Source organism: Patagioenas fasciata, chromosome 3 (assembly GCF_037038585.1).
Source record: "Patagioenas fasciata isolate bPatFas1 chromosome 3, bPatFas1.hap1, whole genome shotgun sequence".
NCBI lineage: Eukaryota > Metazoa > Chordata > Aves > Columbiformes > Columbidae > Patagioenas > Patagioenas fasciata.
In genome coordinates this window covers 86,555,337-86,577,733 of record NC_092522.1, presented here as the reverse complement: position 1 = coordinate 86,577,733, position 22,397 = coordinate 86,555,337, and positions in this window count along the sequence as shown.

Genomic DNA, 22,397 nt, shown 5'->3' with positions numbered 1-22,397 from the left:
TCTGCAGTAAGCACATTGCTTTGTAGAAACAAGACCTCCTAAATTATTTCCTTTCTGCTTATCTGTGATTTTGGAATATATCCAACAACACAGTATTTGAGCATTTTTGTCATTCAGAAGCAATCTGCTCTTTAGATGGCTCTGCTTGCTTAAAACACTGATGTTGATGATCCTGAGAACATGGGTTGAGGGAAAACTCAGGTCCCATCTTGAACAGGCTTGTAGACACTGGGTTGCCCTAGGAAGGTAAAAGACATGTTAAGCACTTAATAGCTATTTAGAAGACAAGTAAGCAGTTGAAGCACTTTCCCTAGAGAAAAACATTATTGGAATGGAAGCTGCTTCAAACAGGGGTAAAGAAAAAGGGAAATTGGTCCACCTGATTATAAAGATGAAGAGAGTGATCAGTAAAATGGTTGGTCTATTAGTCTGTTGCCTCTGCTCTATAAAATAGGAGAACTCTTGCCTTATTTCACTGATGATAGGATGAGGTTGTGAAGCTTCTCTTAGCCAGTAAAAACAGGCAATCTGTTCAACACTTATGTCGGCCAGTTTGTTTTAGTTACTCTAAGCAGTCTGCTGGTAGGTCCAATATCCCTACAGTTAACAGGTGTATTATCACTTTAATTATCTGTAACTACAAGGCATACTGTGAGAGTAGGCATTGAGAGATTCAAATATACAGTAGATCTGGTAAAAACTGTTTGTTTTGAGTCAAATGCTTGGGTTTTTTTGCACATAAGACCTAAAGTTTGGTACTATCACTCATCATCTTGGCTATTACATGCAAATTAATTTGCAGGCAGTCTTATGATTGACATCTGAAGAAAACACATGTAAAAATAGAGATAATGTCCCACATTTGCTTACCAAAAGGAGACTTTAACACTTTTAAAAGAAAAAAAACCTGAAGAAAAATTCTTAACTTTTGTTATGAAACCAGATTTAAAAATTAATAGGAAAGCAATAATGTTTTCTTCTATGATGAACAGAAAGCTGGAACTTTATATGTTATTTCTATATCTGTGTGGCAACAAGGAGAGTGCTTGCATGCTGATGGGACAATGGAGGTGAAGAAGGTTATTGAATATTTGACTTTGTTAAAGAATTTTACTTTTCCTGTTGTCTGTTGAAAGCAGATGTTATTACAGAAATCTCACTGAATAACTCAAATTTCTATAAAACCAAATATCAGAATAAAATTTTCTAATAGAATGATGTATATACTTTATCTGATATATTCCTTTATGGCCTTCAATTACTTAACCATTTCTTATTATCTTCAATTTTTTTCCATTCTGTATTTTCTTTCCTTCCTTTATAGATCCTTGTTGTCTAACACACATTTACTCATCTCTGTTTCTTCTCTTTATGCATTTGTTTTCCATGGCTGCTACCTTTTCCACTTCCCAAATCTTATCCTCTTTTTTTTTTTTTTTTGGTTTGAAGCTGCTCAGAAACATGTATCAGTATATTAACTTGCATATTAAAAACCCAGCCTCCCCATGTCCAGTTCTTAAAAGCAATGGGCTAGCGAGAAAAAAATGCATGACTTCAACTTTTTATTTATTTCTAGGCTCACTGTAAATTCTAAACCATGTGATGCACCTGGCTGTGCTGGCTTTACTGAAAGATTCATGGACAGTTATCATAGTGATATGATGTTTCCAGGCAAACACACATATTGCAGGTGCGTAGCACTGTTTTCACAGTGGTTTCTTAAAAGATTATAAAGAGCATCCATGTTGTGGTGATGCACCAGCATTCAGACATCACTGAAGTATTCAGACATCAATGGTTGACCCTTGCTTACCTTTAGGCAAATCCATTCCACGCAATTTGTCATCTCTCTGTTTCAGCAATATTAAACACACAGCCTTACACCGATCTCTTGGCACAGGAGAATGTTTGTACTTGGAACAGTGTGTTCATGGGAGATTTTTTTTTTCACCTTTTAGCCTTGTGTGGATCTTTAACGATCTGCTATATGCTGCCTCCTTCTCTAATCTTCTGAGAGAGTCAGTAGGCACAAACTGCACTGAGAAAATTATACCATACCTCACTCTGAAACTGTGAGTTTGATTCTAGCCCATCTGGTGGGACTGCTGCTGAAAGTCAGCATCTAAAGAAGTAGCTCATTTGAATTCTGGGTATACATGTGAGTTAATACAAATGCACTCAGAAACTGAAGGCTGATGTATCAAAGACATCGTTCAACACCACCTCAGGAGTGTTCCTAATAGTGCAACCATTTTTCCCTTTCACTTCTGTCAAATTTATCAATGTCTGATGTCATTCTTTCTCAAAGAGGGAGCCTATTAATATGTACAAAGTAAAAAAAAATGTTCATCCCTATGCATTAACATTTACTCATGGCAATTATGTCTGAGCTTATTAAATTCATATACTCCCCTCCTTTTCTTTTTTTCTGTTCTACCCCCTACAGAAAGTGGCAGCAGATCTATCAATTTTTATGAAGCTGTGTGTATGTATGAGTGTGCATACCCCTGCATGTATATTTTTATATGTGTATATATACGTCTTTCTATATATATACTTCAGTACTAATGACCGAATAATTTTACCCACTTTTTGTATCTTACTGCTAGAGCATTTCCTAGGCAAACTAATGACTGCTTACCTGGAGCTAGACTGAGCTATTAGGCAGGCACATCACTGCATTGCCCCAGGAAGTATACAAGGAAGGAATTGGACCCGAGAGCAGCATAGTTTGTCTTGCCTCTCACTCCTCCTTTGTGGAATAAAGAGGTAGTTTACACTCCTTCTTTTTCATGTGCTTTTTCTGGTGCAAGTTAATTTTCCTATGCAGTGAACCAGTGTGTAAGAGAAGGAGGTGACTGTCTCACATCTTGTCATCTCCCTTACTCCTGCAGTCTCTCCCTCTGGAGCCTGGACCATCTCGTCCTCCTAGGCATCCTCTGTGGACACCCATGTCCCAGGTTGTGTTGGAGAAGGGACATTCTGATAAATATTCTTTGTGTGTGTAGACAGTCATAAGGTTAAATGCTGCATGTCTCCTTTCATTAAATGTTTGCCTGTCTGTGTTTGCTCTAATTCTCCCTAAAAGCACCAGGTCTCAGTCCCTGACCTTGGATGCTCTGTGCAGGCTGGGAGAGGGCTGCATGCCCCTGTGATGTGCCACTTCGTCACCCTCCACGGATTTGGGACACAGCGGTTGGTGAAGGTGTGTGTGCAAGACCTCAAGCCCATGGGATGTGTGTCAGCACCTTCCCCACCTGCAGCTGGAGGAAATTATGCCACAACTTGAGGTTTGCACTGATTTTGGTGGAAACCACCACTTATTTTAGTCAGTGAATGAGGCATGTAGGCAAGGAGACCTTGTGTGGGGTGAGATTTTTGCTGGAAATGAAGGGAGCACCTTGAAACACCTTCTCAGGAAGGGCTGTGACTCCAATTCACGTCCTTGGTTTGATGCAGCCTGCAACCTCCCTCTTCATCAGAACTGGCCAGTTTCTGAGGGGCTGGAGCTGATGAAGTGAGAAAATGTTGCTCCTTCACCTGCAGGGATATTTATAATACAATTAAATCCCCCTTCATCCTCTTCTAGTTCCACACTGGCACCTGGAACGTGCAAATAAATGAATCTTTGCAAGAACTTTAAACTGCAAGCCGTAGGTTCAGGGATGTGACTGCCTTCTCCTCTCTGAGAGGACAGGATGGAGGAGAAAAGGCCAGAGAAGCTAGACTCCTATTCTAAGGAGTAAGTTCAGTGTTATTGACTCGGCCAGATAAAAAAAAAGGCTTCTATTGCAGTAATCACTGCAGTACCTAGAGGGTACAGTCAGGACTGGAAGGATGTGGCTTTGATGTTTTCCTAAAATAAATACAAACTTTTTTACTCTTTTAAGCTGAGTCAACAAAAGAACAGCTAACTGCTCTGTTGGTCAAAAAGTCCCCAGCACTACTTTGGTCACTTTTTTATCCCACTGTGGCTTAAATCACAGTTTAAACATTATCTTCATTTGTTCTCTTAGTGATTCACTGGAAATTAGAGGCCAGAGGAGAGAAAGGAATCAGGACTGATGCCTTTAAAAATAAGAGTTTGGTACCGATTGACTCAAGTTCAGGTCCCTTCTCTAGTTGCACCCTGAACACTTGCATTTGCAGTTGCTCATAGTGAAATAAGCAGCAGCTCTGCCTGGCAAGGACTAGTCATCATGGAATGCCATGTCCCTAGACATTATCCTATCATCTAAGGACAGTCACACTTGTCTGAGGTCTTTGTGTTGGTGACCCCTGAACTATTTTACCAAGTCATGTTGGCTTTCCTGGGTTCAAGAGATATGCTTCAATCCAGCAGTCAACTGTCATCAATAATAACTATATTTATCATGGTCAAAATAGGGGCTTTTTATCTTCAAAGAAGCACTGTCTATGCGTTTCTGTTCACATGACTAACAACACAATTAACTTCTGCTGTGCTCCACATCTGTAGAGTTGCAGAGCTGCTGAAGCCCTTGTGAGCTGGGTGATTTATAAGCCCTATGTGCCACTTGCCTGTCCCATTCAGCAGGAATTCATAACCTAATCCTTTCCATAATGACATTAGAAGGTGCAATTAATCAATAAAAGGGATCAGTTAATATTCTCTACACATTAAGTGGCAAACATCAGAATAATAAACTCTCTCATGACTATCATCCCATTATTTTGTGGTTGAACTAAAAAGGAAATTGGCAGGACAAACACAGTGTACACCATGGGATTGCTCCACAGATCTGGGGCATTATTTACTCTGCTGAAAGAGTTCTTTAAAATAAATAGGAAAGTTAGTAGGGAGTAAAATTTTCATTTCTGTGGTCTGGGAAAATTTCTCCCCGTATTTTAAAGTCTTAAGTGGCATCGGGGAATCCCTAGCAGCCATAGGCCCTGGGAATTAAATTTTCTCCATCTGTTCCCTATTCCCTAAGCAACATAGCATGAATCCTACTACCATCTATTTCTCTAAGCAGCCTCCTGTGGAAAGAGGGAGACTTGATCAGTGCAAGTGCATATGGTTGCCCATCCACATTTGGAAGACTGGCCACTAAGAGAAACATCAGGTTGATATTCATTACTGCCCTTGAGCTCTCTGCACTGTGTACGTGAAAAGCTAATATTTCCATTGTGGGAAGCAACACATGTGGGAAACAAAGATTGGGATATTCTTACCAGATACCAAATCAATTAATTTGCTATACATTTCTCAAAAGAATTGATCTCTTAACAAAGGCTGACCTGGGTTCAGCAAGTTTGTGGCTCTTGTGTACCATCAGCAATCTGCAGACAATCCAGAATAGTTTATCAGCAGGTGCAGTCTTCTTAGAAATACTTCCTTTTCTCAAACAATTTCAGTGATGTTCACTTTACTCTGTCAGAAAAGGAGAGATTAGCTGATCATTGCCAGTATCCCTATCTTAACTTGCTTGGAGGAAGTTAGGATGCTCCTCCTAGAGCTACATTTACATAGGTGCTGTGTTTCTATAGTGTTTAGCACAATGGGCTCCTCTTCAACTCTTAGAGATCAAAGGCACTAAAGGCACAAAGGCACTAAAATTCTCAAACATCACTATGTATCTTCATATTTCTTAATCTTCATTCTGAGTTGTTGTTGACTGTTCTCACTGAAATTGCCTTGAATTTTTTATTTCAGCTGTTTTTTTCATGGGAAATATTTTTGTTTGCCTGAAAATAACTTTGCAAAGTGATCTTCCCCGATCTTTCAGCTTTCTGGTAAGTAGTTAAAACAGACTCTTCACTTTTCTGTATGTTTTCTGTGTGAAGCTGCCATGAACTTGAAGTGGGTTTTCATTCCAGGCTATTTTGTCTATGTCTAAATGCTGATGTTTCATTTCATTTCACTTCACCAGCTACTGTTTTTTTCTGGAGTAAAGCTGGCCTTGCTTATGCCTGGATATGGATAATTATGTATTTGACTGAGACCATTTGGTACAGTGGTGGTTTAATTTTAAGATTTGGTACTTGTTTAGAAAAGATTTTGCAGGATATGGCTGCATCCTATATACCTTATTCACTAGGCTGCTCTTTTTCATTCACCTTTGAAATGACTATAATAGGATCCATGTGTGTAGACTATGTTTTATGGATCAAGTGAATTGGCAAATTAAGCTGCCTGGCTATGGAATTCAGTTTCTTGAAGTTCAGCACTGAGTTTCATTCCAGTGCAGAAAGGGCAAATTTATAACAGACATCAATAGATTTGAGATATTGCAGGACAGTTACTTTTTATCAGTGGTGCCTTTAATAATGAAGAGTTTCAAAAAGAGCATTGTTGCAGAACTTCATAATCACTGTCTGGACACAGGCTGGCCTAAAGTTTGGTTAATGGTTTTATGTTTTACTTAGGGCCATGGCCGAACAATGACAAATGAACTTCATAAACTTAATGAACAACCATAAGAAGCTGACAGTCTGAAATTATTGTGTATAAAAGCTTTTAAATGGCCCAGTCTATGAATTTTTAAATTATTAAATATTGTTATTTATTCTAATTTCGATCAAAAATGGGATTTTCAAATGGCACAAATTGATCTTAAACAATTTTCTTCTGTAGCTGTCTGTATATCAATATAAAAATATTTACTTATAATATTTTGTTACAGCAATTTTGATTTTAAAAATTCTATTCAAACACTGTGGTATTGTAAGCAATGAAAAACAGGTATGATTGTTTTCAGGTAAATCCTGTGCCAAAAAATAACTAAAATGACAGTGACTCTAATTATATACCACCTTGGCCTATAATCTGCTCAGCAGTAGTATGACTGGGGAACCTGCAGAAAACTTTCTGTAGGAGGGATATTCAAGTCAGAGAATGTGGAAATTTCACTGTCTTTTTTCCATCTGTTACTTCTCATAGTGACAATCTAACAGGCTTTTCCAGAGTGAAAAGCAACATATGCATGATCACCATCATCATTAGTAGCAGAATTTTAGTGCCTTTGATCTCTAAGAGTTGAAGAGGAGCCCATTGTGCTAAACGCTATAGAAACACAGCACCTATGTAAATGTAGCTCTAGGAGGAGCATCCTAACTTCCTCCAAGCAAGTTAAGATAGGGATACTGGCAATGATCAGCTAATCTCTCCTTTTCCGACAGAGTAAAGTGAACATCACTGTCACCATGAAAAGATCCACTGTGACCTGCAGTTCTGCAGAGGTGTGACTCAGCTGTCCAGGTTTACAGTGTCTGATGGGCTACACTGGACTTCATCCAGGCTGTCGATCTCATTTGTAGGGGCCTTCAAGCCATCAGCAAAAATTTTTTTTTCCTCATGATACTAATCTGTATTTTGACTGTCTGGTCTCTTTCCCTCGAAATTTGCAGTGAGTTTGTAAGAGAAGCAGATGACAATGTAAAACTTACTTGAAGAGATTGTTCTAGTAACATCTTGTAATACATTTTAATGATTCTTTTCATTTACTGAACAACATTTCAGGTAAAATCTCATTCCAGACACACACGGTTCTGCTATTAATATCACGGCTGTGTTACAGCAACTTCTCATAAAAAGATATTATTTTATGAGATTATCTTCGTAAGAGAAGTTTCTTTTTCATTTTCGGGTTTTTTTAATTATAGTAGTTTCTGGATCTGATGGCGAAGACATGGGAGCCTTTTATTTGGCTACAGTTTTAAATAACTACATTATTTATGCAAGTAAGCATTTCTCCTTATAATGTATCAGGAAATAATCTGCATAATCCCTAGCTTCTTGCAGAAATCAAAATGCAATTCATTTCCTTTGCACAGGTTTTGGTGGTGTAAGAACATAAGAAAGCTTCTTCAAAATGCAGCCTCTGAGGCCAGAGACAAACTCTATTTCTTCTCAAATGTTTCTCCTGTGCTCAGACAGGCTGATCCATAGGGACCGATGCCAAAGGAAGGTGTCCAAGGCCTAGGGCCCAGGAAGCAGAATGTGGCACTACTTCAAGGTAGAATAGGAACACAGGAGGATATTTTAAAAGTAAAAATACTTGCCTGATTCTCCTGTCACTGCTCAATGACATGCATTTATGTATACTATTTAAAGCTGCGTTAAATGCATAAATGTGTGTTGTCTGTGACACTCAGCTCAACAGATATTAAAAGATCCCAGCCTGTGGTAATCATTTAACTTGCTCTTTAAGACATTTGCAACTGCTTCATATTCTTTATGTCTTTTTAGTGTGAGAGATGAAAGCTGGATTGTGGTGATGCCTCAGAGAACTACCCTTTCCTTCCCCTTCCTGCTATCTTTGAAGAAAGAAGGACCAGTTATTTTTATTATTATTTTATACTGACACCAAGTTGAAAACATTTGTAGTTATTTAAGTGCTTAAGGAGGATCTGCTTCTTACCTTGTGGTAGGACAGTAAACTCTTCCATGTGTTGAGCACATAAGTTATCCCTACAAGCTTTTCTTATGCCTGAGGGGTATTTAATCAGACCAGGCGCTCTCTCTCCATTCTAGAAAAATCTCCAGCAAAGGTCAGCCAAACCAACAGCACTTACTCAAGAAGGTATGGGTGTGTATATGTGAATGAGAGGTCAGAGACATGATGTTGAGGAGAGAAAGTGAGGGTATCCCTTTCTTTTTCAGCTCCTGCATGACAATAATAACTCTGATTTCAGAAAAGAAGAGCTGGGATTTGCTTGCTTTGCCATCCGCACTTCAAACAGCAGTAAGAATGAGTACCTTCCATACCCTGATTCAAGATTTTCATTCCCCAGACCTTTTAAAGTATCATTTCTGCTAGTTTATAAGGAAACACTAGGCCAGATCATGTGGCGGGGGATGATGTGTCTGGTGGTTTACTCAAATTCTATGGTGCAGAACGAGAATTTGCCATCCAGCAGGGCTCTGCAGACTGAGGAACCTTCAGGTCTGCATCTGCATTTCATTCTTCTCCTGATCTTTTCTTCCCTGAACTAGGCACCAAATTCAGCTAGCAAGTGGGCAGGAGCAGACCCCTACCCAACTGTATCTGGTATGTACAGTCACAAGGTGGGGGGCAGTCTGAAATGGTGGATATATGAGCCTATATTAATGGAGAGCAGGGAATCTGACTTGGGGGAAAATAGTGCACGTCACATTGAGCAAATGAGACTTGCCTCTCTCTGTGTCCTCTGTGTCTTAGGAAAGCTGTCCCTAACCACAAAGCTCAATATTCAAATGCCAGTCCTTCCCTTACAACTAATTCACCTTAACAGGGCTACATATGTGAATAGCTTCACTGGGATCAAAGGAGTCATTTATCTGCATGCAGTGTCGTGCATCCACATTGTAGGATCAGGCCCCCTGGGCACACACCAGGTTTCATTGCCTTGCATGTCGCTAAAGTCACAATCTGATGTGAATTAAGGAAAGGAAAGAGAAGCATATGGTTACAAGGCAAGAGTGTTGCAGAATGGTTTAAAGTGTTAAAGGTTTAAACCACACCAAGGCTATAAAAATCAACTTTGTTTATGGATAGGTACAGAGACCTATTGTACTTAGTATTGATCAATCCATTGAACACCTGATTCAAAATGTTCAATTGAAAGCTGGGGGAAAGTGTTAAATTGAACAATCTAAGTAACCTGTGAACCTGACAGTCATAAATCAATGGCAATATTACACATAGTTAACCCTAACCAGTTAGCAAGTTGTCTCAATTATTAGTTGGGTTACCTGGTTAGGAGTTAGTTTATCGTTTCAGAAATTGACACAGAAAACCTCTCTGCACTGGCAGTTCCTCAGTGAAGCCTTTCTCCCCTGCTTCTGTGCCAGGTAAACCATGCTTGAATATCAGTGTGGAAAAAAGACATCTGAAATTAAGAACCAGGGTTATAAGAAGACACTGGGTCAGCTTTACTTAAAAAGTGTTGCTAAAGAAGATGTAGGATCTACTTTTCAAAGGTCCTTTATTCTGCATGTAGGGTTATTCATATCCGTATGGGCTCTTCCAAATACTGAATCCTTCTGATGCCAGTGCTGCTCTGTTACTTTTGTCTGTAGGCTCTTTGCAGACTTTGCAACACCAAACACTGGCTCATCTTGTCTTGCACGTGCCTGGCCGTTTGCCTTTCTTTACTGCCTAAGGACAATAAAAGCATGGAGTTTTTCAGGAATGCTCACAAGAACTTCCTATTTCTGTTAAATCATTTCGCTTAACGCTACTTCCATTACACGCCTCTAGTTCTTTGCTAAATTAGTTCTACATTAGCTTTTACATTATTTTATCCTTTCAGCTCAGGCTGAAAGGGCTGTAATTTCCCAGGTTACACATCTAACTTAAAAAGAAACATATACATTAGTGTGAAGTGTGGTGTTTTTTTGTTTGTTTGTTTTTCTGGGTGTTGGAACTTCTCCAGTATTCTCAGACTTATCAAAAAGTAATATGCATGGTTTTGAAATTTCTTCAGCCAGCTTTTTTAAAGCTCTTGGTTGCAAACTATGCAGGTCTGCTGATTTATTATTTAACATTGCATTGTCTTCTTGACTGATTTGTCTGATTTTTCTTCAAATAGAGATCAGATTTATTTACAGAACATACAGATTTTTGCATATATTATTGACATCGCTAGACTTCTGTGTAGTCAAGACCAAAAATCTTTGTTATCTTTAGTTCTGATGAAAAATCTTACTTCTTGCTTCCATCTTCATCAATTTTCTGTGGCTCTTATCTTCTGTCTAATACTCATGACTCCCAATAAGTGCCTTTCTTTGCACAATTATGTTGATTTACATAGCTCTTTTCAGTTCTGTGCAAGTCAACATTTAGGCTAGTCCAGCTTTCACTCTTTTCTGTTTGAACTTCTCGTAACATGGTTTTAAACATTTTCCAGTTATTATACAAATTTCGTGTCTAATTTCTTTCTCTCAACTAATTTAGATCATAATTGTTTTCAGCTTTGCAAAATTGGCTCTTCCAAATCTATCAAGTGTACATATTACTACTGGTCTGGACTTAATTCTGATTATATAAAACAAACAGAAGCAAGTTATGATCTCTTTTATCTGAACTACTGCTGATTTCTTTACTTCTATGATATTTTATTTTCATCTGTAAAGATAAAATAGTGCAATACAACATTCCAAAAGTGTTGTATGCAGCACTTTTTAAGGAGTTCATCATTTATGGCATATTCCAGGGATATATTAATTTGGTGGCATGAAAACTCCAAATCATGCTATTCAGATTTAAGTGCTGATGTTGCATGGTTTATTTTTCTTCTTAATTTATGCATGCTTACTTAGGGAGATAGTTTTCATTGTATTTCAGTAATTACTTGCAGAAGGCAGTCATAACAGAAAAAAGCATACCTTTTTGTACCTCTTATGTAACACACCAATCTACAGATCAAGAATTACTTATGTCTTTGAGTCTGTTTTCTAGTTTTGTCATATTTCTTTTACCTTATTTTGATGACATAACAGAATTTAGAAAGGACAGAACTGGCTTCCCACAGAATATTTCCTGAGAAAGAGGGAAGGATTAAAAGTGGAATATGTTTAACAGCTACACCCCAACCAACATTTTAAGAAGGGCATAGTGTCTGTCTCATCTCTTTATACTTTCTTGATGCTTTCCTCAATAGATTGCCAGATGGTAAAGTGGATCAGAAAGTCAGGCTTCAGTACAACACATACCCTAGAAACCAACAAACTGTCTCTTGAGTGGGAGACACTGCTAATTTCAGTGGATCTGGCTCTGTCTTGTAGTTGCTAATGGACAAAGTTAGAAATGACTGCCGACTCTGTGGCCTGAGCTAGGGAAGATGATCTTGTGTGCCCTGTGTTTGTTTCCTTCTAGGACTTTTTCACAGCACTTTGCAGCTTCCTCATTTATGATTCTTTTCATCTTTGGTGTGTTCATGTTAACCACTTACAATACACTAGTGTATTTTTAATTTGAAACCCTGTTATTTTTTTGTCCATGTTTCAAATTAGATCAATGTTCAACAGAATTAGTCAATTTACATTGCCAAAAATGTATTACATTTCTTGTCAAAACACTCTGCTTTTTATAAAATGACCTTTTTACTTTAGGACTATCACTATAATTAATAACAATAAAATGATATTTTTCTGTGGCTTCTAAATGTTCAAGTAAATGCATCTCTTGGAAAATAGAGATTTGTGAAATTACTTTTTTGATGAAAAATGTAAACTTGCTAGTGCCAAATGTTTCATGAATACATGTCAGTCTTTACCACATTTTATTTTTGTTGCTTTCAAAAGGCTGAATACAAACTGTTCTGATCTTTCTACAATAACAGGTTTCTATTTATCTGAAGCAAACTCTTCTCCTTGAAAACTTTTTGTATCGTCTCTTCTATCAGAAGACCAGTGTGCTTAACAATGCACACTTGATTAACTAATGAGGTGGTAATATGACACCTCCTTTTACAAGCATTTAGCAAAATGAGAACTGGGCGGACCGGTCGTGTTTCTCATGTGGCAATGTCATTGTGTCAGTACGGATGGAGTGAGGGACCTGTGATAGATGGAGAGATCAGACAGAGAGAGTGGTGAGACAGTCACATATAATTTCTAGACAATTGCGCCTGAAAAGCTTTGATGACCTTCGCTGTACTAGGTGGTGCTGTGCTCCAAAGGGAGGGTGAGAATTTAACACACAGTGCCTTCCTCACGTCAAAGGACTGCAATAGGTTTTAAAAGCTAAGGTATTATCACTAGTAAGTGCTTCACTCTGAGGCGCTGCCCTTTGGGCTTAAAGAGGTTTGTAGGAAGTCCTGGGCTGTAACTGATTAAGCAGGGAGCTTACTTTGTTCATTGCAATATGGTGGTGCTTAAATTGTGGTTTTAGAGATAGGACTTCCTCTGGTGATGCAAAACCCCACATTAAGTAGAGATGACAGAGAGTGCCAGTTGATCAGGAGAGTTCATGGTATTGGTCTTTCTGTGGGACAGCTTGCTGAACACAAGTCTCTCCAGCTTTCACATTCATGCAGGAGAGAAAAACCTACGGTTCAAATTATAGCATAGCAGCTTAAATTAATTTCTGAGGATTAATTACAGTACAAACTTAGCATTATTCTTTTTCTGTGTATGTTTACCTATCCCCCTGTACAGGTACAACCTGTGGAAAGCAAGTGGGTTACAGAAATGAAGCTCTGGATTAAAGGTGGATCACACCAAGAATAATGACAGTGTACTAGGAGAAGACCACAAACCCACTCTCCTTGCACTCATTCGTCCTCCCATAAGAGATGAGTGGTTATGCTGGTCACATACCAAGCCAAAACATATTCATCCTCAGAAAATATGCTAATGCAATGTAGGAAGAGATTAGCCAGGTCTGCCTGCAATATGCTAAAACACAGTCATTGTGCTACTTGTTTGGGTCAGTGGGCTTAACAAAATCACCTTCCAAAGGCTAACCCTCATGACTGCTATCTAATTTATTTTCCCTTGGTAGCCCATCCTGCTTCAGTTGCCATTGGATTTAGAACAAGAAGCTATAGAGAGAGAACCGTAAAATCAGAGGATGTGACTTGAAAATGTGAAGGATATTCCATAAATAAACATCTGACTTGTGTAAGAGTCAGTCTTGCTGTGGGAGTTAATTAATAAACAAGTCATGTCTGTGTTCCTTACTGGTGGCTGCAGTAATCTTCTTGCTTGGTCCAAAGAGCTGAACATAAATAAGATTGTCACAAAGTGTATGGTGTGAAGGAGAATTTGGCATTTGGGAAAACAAATTTAAAGCAAGCCCAGAAGTATCACTGTGAAGTTTTCCCATTGCAAATGCTGTCACTGTTGGCAGAAAGGAATCAAGAGACTTATTTACAATTCAAATGTAAGCTTGGTCATAGAGGGCATTTTTTGCAGGGAGACGTGGATAAAATATGTCCACTGGGTTACAATGTTGAGACCACCCAGGCTTTTGCTAATGCTAATGTTTACATAAAAAGTTAGAAACAAGCTTCTCTCCAATTAGAAAGCCAATATCTAACTAGATGCTAACTTCTAATATACACTGTAGTCTAAAAGTTAATAGCTTTGACCTCCTTCAGTTTAATCTTAATCTCCTTGACAGAGCAAGTGATCTTTGGGTTATGCTTTACAGAATTGTTCCCTTTGTTTTCTTCCCCCCCTTATGTTTCCAACAGTGAACATGTCACATATTGCAGACCCAAATGAAAGCCTGTCTTCTTTTTCAATCAGTCATATCACTAAGTATATGAGCAGAAAACCCCTTGTGATTGACACTGCTTCAACAAAAGCAGATTCAGTTTGCAGACGATAAGAGGCAAAGTCATACAAGTGGTGTTTACAAAGCAGTGAAGGAGAGAAAAAAAATTAATGATAAAAGGACTAATCTTATTGTTTTACTAGATGAGAGAATGGTTCATTGTGTTTGCTCTAGCAAAAGCTCACAGATTGCCTCCCACCTCCCTTGTACACTTTTGGCAGCAAAATAATTTCCAGATTCTGTATCAAAAGCTGGCTGGTAGATAAAAAAAAAGGCTCTGGAATGCTTGGGAAGTTTCAGAAAGCAGAACAGTGCCCACACATGATAGGGTGGGCATGTGCTACCTACAGCATGCTATATAGTTAAATATTATCTCCCTTATGAAGTGGGGATGAGGTGTAAGAACAAGGGAAACAAATACCTTTAAAAGAAAAAGAAATGAAGCCGTGTGAAAGCATATTGAGCCAGCTGATCTTGTGTGTTTTCTGTAGTATGGCAATTCCACTGCTATCAGAGGAGTTATTCCTGATTTCTTCCCTTCTTCCCAGCCAGCTTTAATCAAAACAAGCGCCAGTTTTCAACCCATGCTCCTGGTGCTTGTATGGTGATGCAACCAGCACAGAGTACAGCAGCACCAGTTCCATTTCTTGATGCCTGGTGCTGGAGGGGGATGACTGGGACAGATTCACAGTGGTGGAGTAGTTTATGTTGGAAGTGACCTCTGGAAATCACCTGGTCTGATCCCTGCTCAAAGAAAAGTTGACTTCAAAGTCAAATCTAGGCTGCTCAGAAAACTCCTGATATTCACTACTGGAAGGCATGAGATGGACCACCAGGGCTTTTTCAGGGGAGCACGTCTGTGTAGAAATCTGTTTTAAGCTTGTGTGATGGCCATTATTGACTGCACAGGAGGCAGGCAGAGAATTAAAATCCAGGACTGTCTCAACAGGCAAAGGACAGCATAACCTTGCTTTCCGGCTCCTCTACTGTTCATTAGTTTCATGGCTTAATTCCTATCTCTTGCTAGCAGGGCCAGGCAGCTTTGTCCTTTCAGCAGCTGAAGTCACACCACCTTACCACTGTTCACCAAAGGTTGCTGAACGAGTGTTGCCAATTTCTTTCTCTTCAAGATGCAGCCTGCCAGCTCAGTTATGTCCTTCAGTGAGTATGAATATCTAGCTGTAAAATAGTCAGCCGTCTCAGTCGTTTTTGGGATGCGATAGGTTGCACATGGAGTAGGTGAAGCGACGGAAGGCAAGACTAGGCTGTTTTAATGATTCTTCCCTAAAAGTCCCTACCGAGTAAGCTCAGTGTGTCTATCTAATCTAACTGTCCCCATAGGCAATATGAGAAGCAGCACTAGCACTAAGGGAATAACATATACCTCAGGTTTCATTGAAACACTTCATTTCATCCCATTCTGCCCCACTAAAAAGCCATTGTCACTTTTAAAGAACATTACTTGAGTTAAAGACAGAAACTCTGTTGGGAGGTAAAAACTGTCTCACCAAGTGATGAAACTCAGGCAATTTTAATCTTATTCAGAACAGGTGCAAATAATGGCAAGTAATACAGCAATTTTCATACTGAGAAAGAGCAAAAAAGGCATTCTGGCATGTATTTCTGAATCACGTTCAAATTGCTGGTGTTTACCAAGTTACCAAACATCAGCAGAGCCACAGAAACTGTACCTATGTATGCTTTTAGTTTATGGAAAATATGAATATATATGGTTAGTGCAAGCTTTTTTCATTATGTGCTAAGATAACCCAATATTTTAAACATACGTACATTTGTTGCTGGTAACTGCTTGCATATGGATATGTTTAACTTCCCCACCACAGTTCAGAAGATGTACAGTGATTTGTTAATTTGTGGTAATGTGATCAGGTGGCTGAGCATTTTTGCTGCTTCACACTTATGGCTTATTCTTGCAAACTTGCATGAATAAAAAAGTAAGGACCCTGGCAAACTAGCCCTTAATGATTTTTCCATGGAAACATCTGCATTGAAATATAAAGCTGAGAAACATTTTGCATTGTCAATTGCTAACAGTTACAGTGCTCCTCTGGTACATTAGTTAGAGTAATTTGGGTTTTAGAACAAAAATGAGTAACTGTAACACAGACACACACACAATGAGTATTAGGGAAATCAATCAAAGTGTAATAAACTTTTATTAAAAAAAGACACTGCCCTCTGGCAATTCATAAAACAAGTCCCCAAATCTGTATAGACAGTACAAATAAACATAAAATGATTCTTTAAGGGCATAATGAAGGGTTCTGTCAACAACAATAAGAAAACAAAGCATAGATGTATGTTTGTGAAAGAAATTGCACATTTTCTGTTGTTCAGAAAGCCTTCGGCATTTCTTTTCGATAAAATAGAGGAGTACAAGATGCAAGAAATGAGTTTCCCATCTGAGCAATGTCTTTTTAGTCTCTGCTTCCCATTCTATCAAATTTAAGTTTATCATTTCTCCAAGTGGGTACTTTGTGAAGGTTTTGAACTTGCTGTGACACAGTTGAAGTACTTTGAGCTAATCCTACATGTTTGGGACTTGACCATGGACTTATGTTCAGCAGAGTCCACTCTTGCACTGTGTTCCTAGTGGGCTACTTCTGAAAGACAGAGACCTCCCTGTTGCTTAAGCAATATATTTCAAGCTAACCCTTTTCCAAAAATTACGGTTTTTAATTCTATGCAACTTCGTCAGTATAATGTATGTTATTAAAATAACTGTTCTTTGTTTTGTTTTCTTTTTGAGTTCCTTTTAAGTATAAAGTTACCAAAGCCCTGCATCATATTTGGGTCAAAAGATGATCAGTTGAAATGGGTTGTTTATTTAATAATTATCCACAGAAAATTAATGTAGGGGCAGAGGGGTGAATTGCAGGTCACTCAATCAGAATTTGAGCCTGATACTAATTGGACACTTGGATTTTGCTCCTCACTCACAAAAGACTGTGGCTTTTAAACTAATAGAACCTAAAATGAAATGAAATTCTTATTTTATCTAGGAGGTATTTATTTTAGAACAGGTCCAAACTGTAGGGAAAAAAACCTGTCCATCATGAAGAAAAAATGAGTGATACTTGAATGTTTTCTGAAAAACTGAAGGCAGAAACAAGACTTAGAGCCCAACACTATAAAATCTTTGGTGCATCTTCTATCTGGACTGCAACGAACTCTGCACTGCTGAAACAGAAGTTGGAAAAGACCTCTCTGGTCATCACATCAATCCCTCTCGAATATGTGATATTTTCCTCCATCTTCTCCCTCTCACCCTCCTTCTTTTCTTCTTCCTGTTTTCCTTCTTCTCTTCTTGTCTTTCTTCCATTTCCCAGAATACCTTAATTCCCTTCTTTGTCAGGATACAAGCAAGAGGGCAATTAAAAGACATTTCCAACGAAAAAGACTTTTTTTTAGAACTTGTCTCAGTTGCCTACTCAACGTTTTCTTCTCATCTACTGTTCCTATAACAGCCCCCTGGATAACTGCAGGCAATTTGTTTTCCTTCCCTGTGCTGAAACCCTTGAGAACTTCCCCTTCATAGCTATATAAGAGTTTCATTAGCCACCAAATGTTTTCAATTTTTTTTCCACATCCTCATACCCAGGTACCTATCACCTGCATGTGATGGTTCCATCTCTGCATCAGCTACTTGGAAGTACAACCTTCCTACTTCAATGATTATTGTACAACCACAACACCAGTACCCTGTAGTTTATTGAGAAGACTCACTTTTCTTGTGTGTAACAAAGTAATAAGAGCATTACACAAGAGAGAAATTGTGGTCTGCAGTTTGAAATCAGAGTCTGAAAATACTAGGTGCCAAGTAACTGTTAAATATGCAAACATTAGGTGATTGATCTCTGACAAATCTTGAAATGTGAAAGCTAAGGTACGTGAACACACACCTGTCTGCATGTTTGTTTTACAACTCAGTTGTTAATGACCTTGGTTTTTGTTCAATACGAAATTTTGTATTTGTTGTGAAACCTTAACTGGCAATTTTTAATAGCTAATTGGGCCACCATCCTGTGTCTTCTTGTGTTTTTTTTTTTTTTTACTATCATACTCCCTGCACTTTTAAGTGTTATTATTATTGATGTCATTATAAGGGAAAGATTAGTGTTATTATTATTGAATGCATGCAAATGTATTGCATAAGGTTGCCTTACTTTCAAGGACAGATCCAGAGACTTGAAAAAATTAGAAATTCATGCAATCTTCTAAATCTGAACGCTGTTTGACATTCATTAGAGCCAAGAGGCACTCAGTACATTTAAAGTCAAGGTGCCTAAATATGGAATTAATAGCTCAGTATGAGGCACCTCTTTTGAACACCTGAAGGTTATAAGAAATGAGGACAGAGATCTAGAATGCAAATTGTTATGCGGCTGTTACTAGCTGCTGCTATAATAAGCAAACTTTATTATTATGTTTGCCAGGTAACCGCAACCTTTATAGAGACCGATAATGTATCCAGGATTTATTATTGTTGCATTTATAGTACTAAGAATTGATGAAACATGAATTAAGATAAGGAATTTGGAGCAGTAGATAGGAGGGTATGCAGGAGTCTTTGGAAGAGGATGAATCAGAACTCCTAGACTAGAGCTTGCAGAGAGCATCTGTGGATTTGGGATCCAAATTCGCCTTTGTTCCTTAGAAGAAGAATGGGAGGTCGGTTCCAGCTGTTTACTATATGCCACACGAGTACTACTCAAAGCTGTGGCCTGTGACAGAAGTAGTCCTAGAAGATCCATGGCCAAATACTGTAGGATCCTCTGCATTGCTTCCCACATGAATTCTCCTGCTCTTTGTTTGTTTTGGTGGCATGCGATTGTCTTGTGCCTAGTCCTGGGACAAGCCCTCAGCCCTGTCCTGCCCTGCCCTGCTCCAGCCCATCCCCATGCTGCTCAGATATGGGGAAGGTCAATTGACATCTGATCATGAGACAGCAATGGACAGGACTTTGCAAGTTGTGAGTCCCTGCTGGACTCTAAAGAGCAACTGATTTCCCGTTCTCTGTTAAGGTGTTCCTTTGTATGAAAAATGGCTTTGGTGTCATCAGTGCAAGTTCCTTCAGAAGAAATGTTACTGTATGAGTATTGAGTTTTGACACTCTCAATACACTGTTTGGATACTGCAGATCCAGCAATGTGCTTCACAAAGCAGAATAAGCACCTTCAAAGGATGTATTGAGAGAGCTGAGGGGAGAGATAACAAACACAGACAGCAGAGTTGGTGACATACTATTCTTCCTTTGTGGTTGGGGATAGTTGAGTAGGTTACTTAAGCTTCAGAGATGTCTGGGAAAACCAGCTACTAATTTTGCACTGTGACACCTGAACAGCAACAAATTCTTGCTGTTTATTACCAATTGATTTTCAGTCCACCATGTCAGGGATGACTTTAGACAGCAACGGAGCCAGGTGCTGATAACTGAACATGGAACCCATGGAAAAGAGGTTTAAATCTCTCTTGGGATGTGCTGCATCATGTGAAAAGGTGAGAAGAACATAGTCCATCTGTGAGGTGAGGAAATAAACATGGAACTGAGTTGCTACTGTGAGTCTGTGTGTGTGAGAAGTATATTAAAAACCTGTCAAGCAAGGGACCTAGTCTGTATAAAGATGCTCTGTTTTGTTTCCTTGCCTAAAATGTCTGTAACCCTACACCCTACTTGAGAAACTCCAATCCATGTGACAATGGTTTACAATGAGGATGTGAGAAAGTCACAGATGAGACCCAAGATTTTATTTTTAGTTTTTGTTAATTAAGTTTATAGCTGTAATTTTATTAATTAGCAAACCTATAAAGTAATATGTACATCATGCATTTCATTGTTCTCAATCATTTATATTCTGTCTCAAGCCCACTCATTCTTTGAAAAGTGTGTAAAACACTTTGGGGACAAATGGTCTACTATTTCCTAAATTATGGCATTATTTACCTGTATATTAGGTTATAGTTCACTAGAAGAGCCTCTACAATGAGTTTAATAAGCACCCCATCTATTTTAGAAATGGTGTTAGAGGAGAGCACAAAATAACTAGTGAATTTAATTATAACTTTAAAGCATTAAACCCTCATTGTATCAGGAACTGACTAACACTCACTGAAGTCAATGAAAAGATATGCTTGCACATTTGTAGACTTTGGGGCAAACCTCCCAAAAGGGAAAGACTTGAAATGTCAATGAAAATGTATTAGACCTTCATTTAGTATGAAACTGTTTAGACGACTAGATCTAGATCTTACTTGTTTGTACTAGAAATGTTAAATGATGAGCGAAGAAGTGTGTATACATGTTTATGTATTTGCGCTCTTGTCCCTTGTGGTAGCTGGTGTTTTTATAAAGTCTGTAACCTAATGAAAGACTAACTCTTTCGGGGCTGCTACATTCCCTTCTTCATATATACAATGGATTATATGAGGTATAAGCAGAGCTTTGATGTCATTCCTCATGCTCATGTGTCCACAGCTTCATTTGCTAGAGCAGGCAGAGAAAAAAAAAAATGATACCAGGAATATATTCGGCATGGCAGAAAAGAAACCTGGGGCCACATCTGCCTTCCATAACAACGAGCTGCCCTCCTGCTTGCTTGTGGCAAAGCTGTTATTGAGACCTAAAACAGCTGCAGCCATCACATTCTTAAAACCAAGGTCTGAATCAAAAGAAATATCAAAATTGCCTCAGACAGTGCTTCAGTGTGGATATCAGATGGTCAGTCTAAAATCCTTTGAAGAGCCCTCCCACATTCCAGGATAGTGGTGCAGCCTAATAACAGTGCTAGAGATGAAAGGTTTGAGAGGTTTGATCCGGCAGCTGGAAAACAAATTGAACTATGTGAGGCTTACAGAGTTCAGTCTCTTCAGTTTATCTGAGAGAAGACTGAGAGGTGGCTTGATCATTATGTCTAGGTGCTTACACATGGAAAAGAGATCCAATAGCAAAGGCATTTAGAGCTTATTGACAAAGACTTGGCAAGAGCTTTCTAGCAGAGATGGTAATTGGTTTCCTAAAAGGGTCAGAAGGGGAACAGGACAGGGGTGACTCAACATGGATTTAGATCTTAAAAATAAAATTTGAAATCCTTCTAGGAGATATGATTTAATCCATTCTCTGGCAGAAATTCTGTGTCCAGTAGGTCCAGGGGCTCAGATGAAATAGTTGTGGTCCTTCCTGACCTTAATGATTGTAAATGTATGAATCCCTTAGAGGTGTCCATAGCACCTGGATCTCTGTGTGAAGACAACCACTGCAACCAAAGCTCATCAAGACTTCAAGCGATAAGTGAAGAGAAAGGATTTCCATTGTGCACTGGGCAGATGTATTCTCAGGGGTAATGTCTTAATTTGTTCTTATTTCTTTTTCACTTCATTCAGAAACAACAGAGGTGATTGCAGCTGAAGACAGGGCGACTGATGGGTAGACTGCAGGTGCTAGATTCTATTTTCCACTTATTTACTCAACAGATCTCCAGATTTGTATTTCTGAAGTTAAATCAGCAAACGTATTTGTTTATATTGCTTTTATTTCTGGAGTTAGGCTGAAATAATTAGAATATTCCCTGTAACTTGTTTCCTATCCAAAAGTGCTTGGTTATTGGAATTTCTTTTTCCCTTCTCAAATTAAGAGACTGGACTCAGTTAACTAATGAGCTCTTCCAGTCTAAGCAGAGAAAACCTATGAAAGATCATATACTTATAAGAAGATTACTGAAATGGAGAAGATAGGGAGGTGATGCCAGCACAACAGTGTCTATAAAAAAAAAAAAAGGCAGAAATCCCCCCTAGTTTCCCATTTCCTTATAGCTCAGCCAGTAGAGAGCAGAAACAATAAAGCAGAAAAGAATGCTCTGAAACCAAAATTACATTGCTCCTTCAGATACGATTTTCAGAAATGCAAATCAAATCTTAATTTCATTGTGTTGCAGTTTCATTCTGGAAGAGGAAATGTGATATCTGCAGGTATGCTTTCTTTGGGAAGTGCCACTGTATCTGTACCTAGTTTACAAAGAGAGACCAGGGCTCCAGCTTGTTCAGGTGCAAGGTATCAAGGGATCACAAAGGGAATCATTCTATGAAACAAATAAAATCAAATAAGCTAATTGTCACACAATTTAAATCTCTGAACCAAAATCCACAAATTAAATA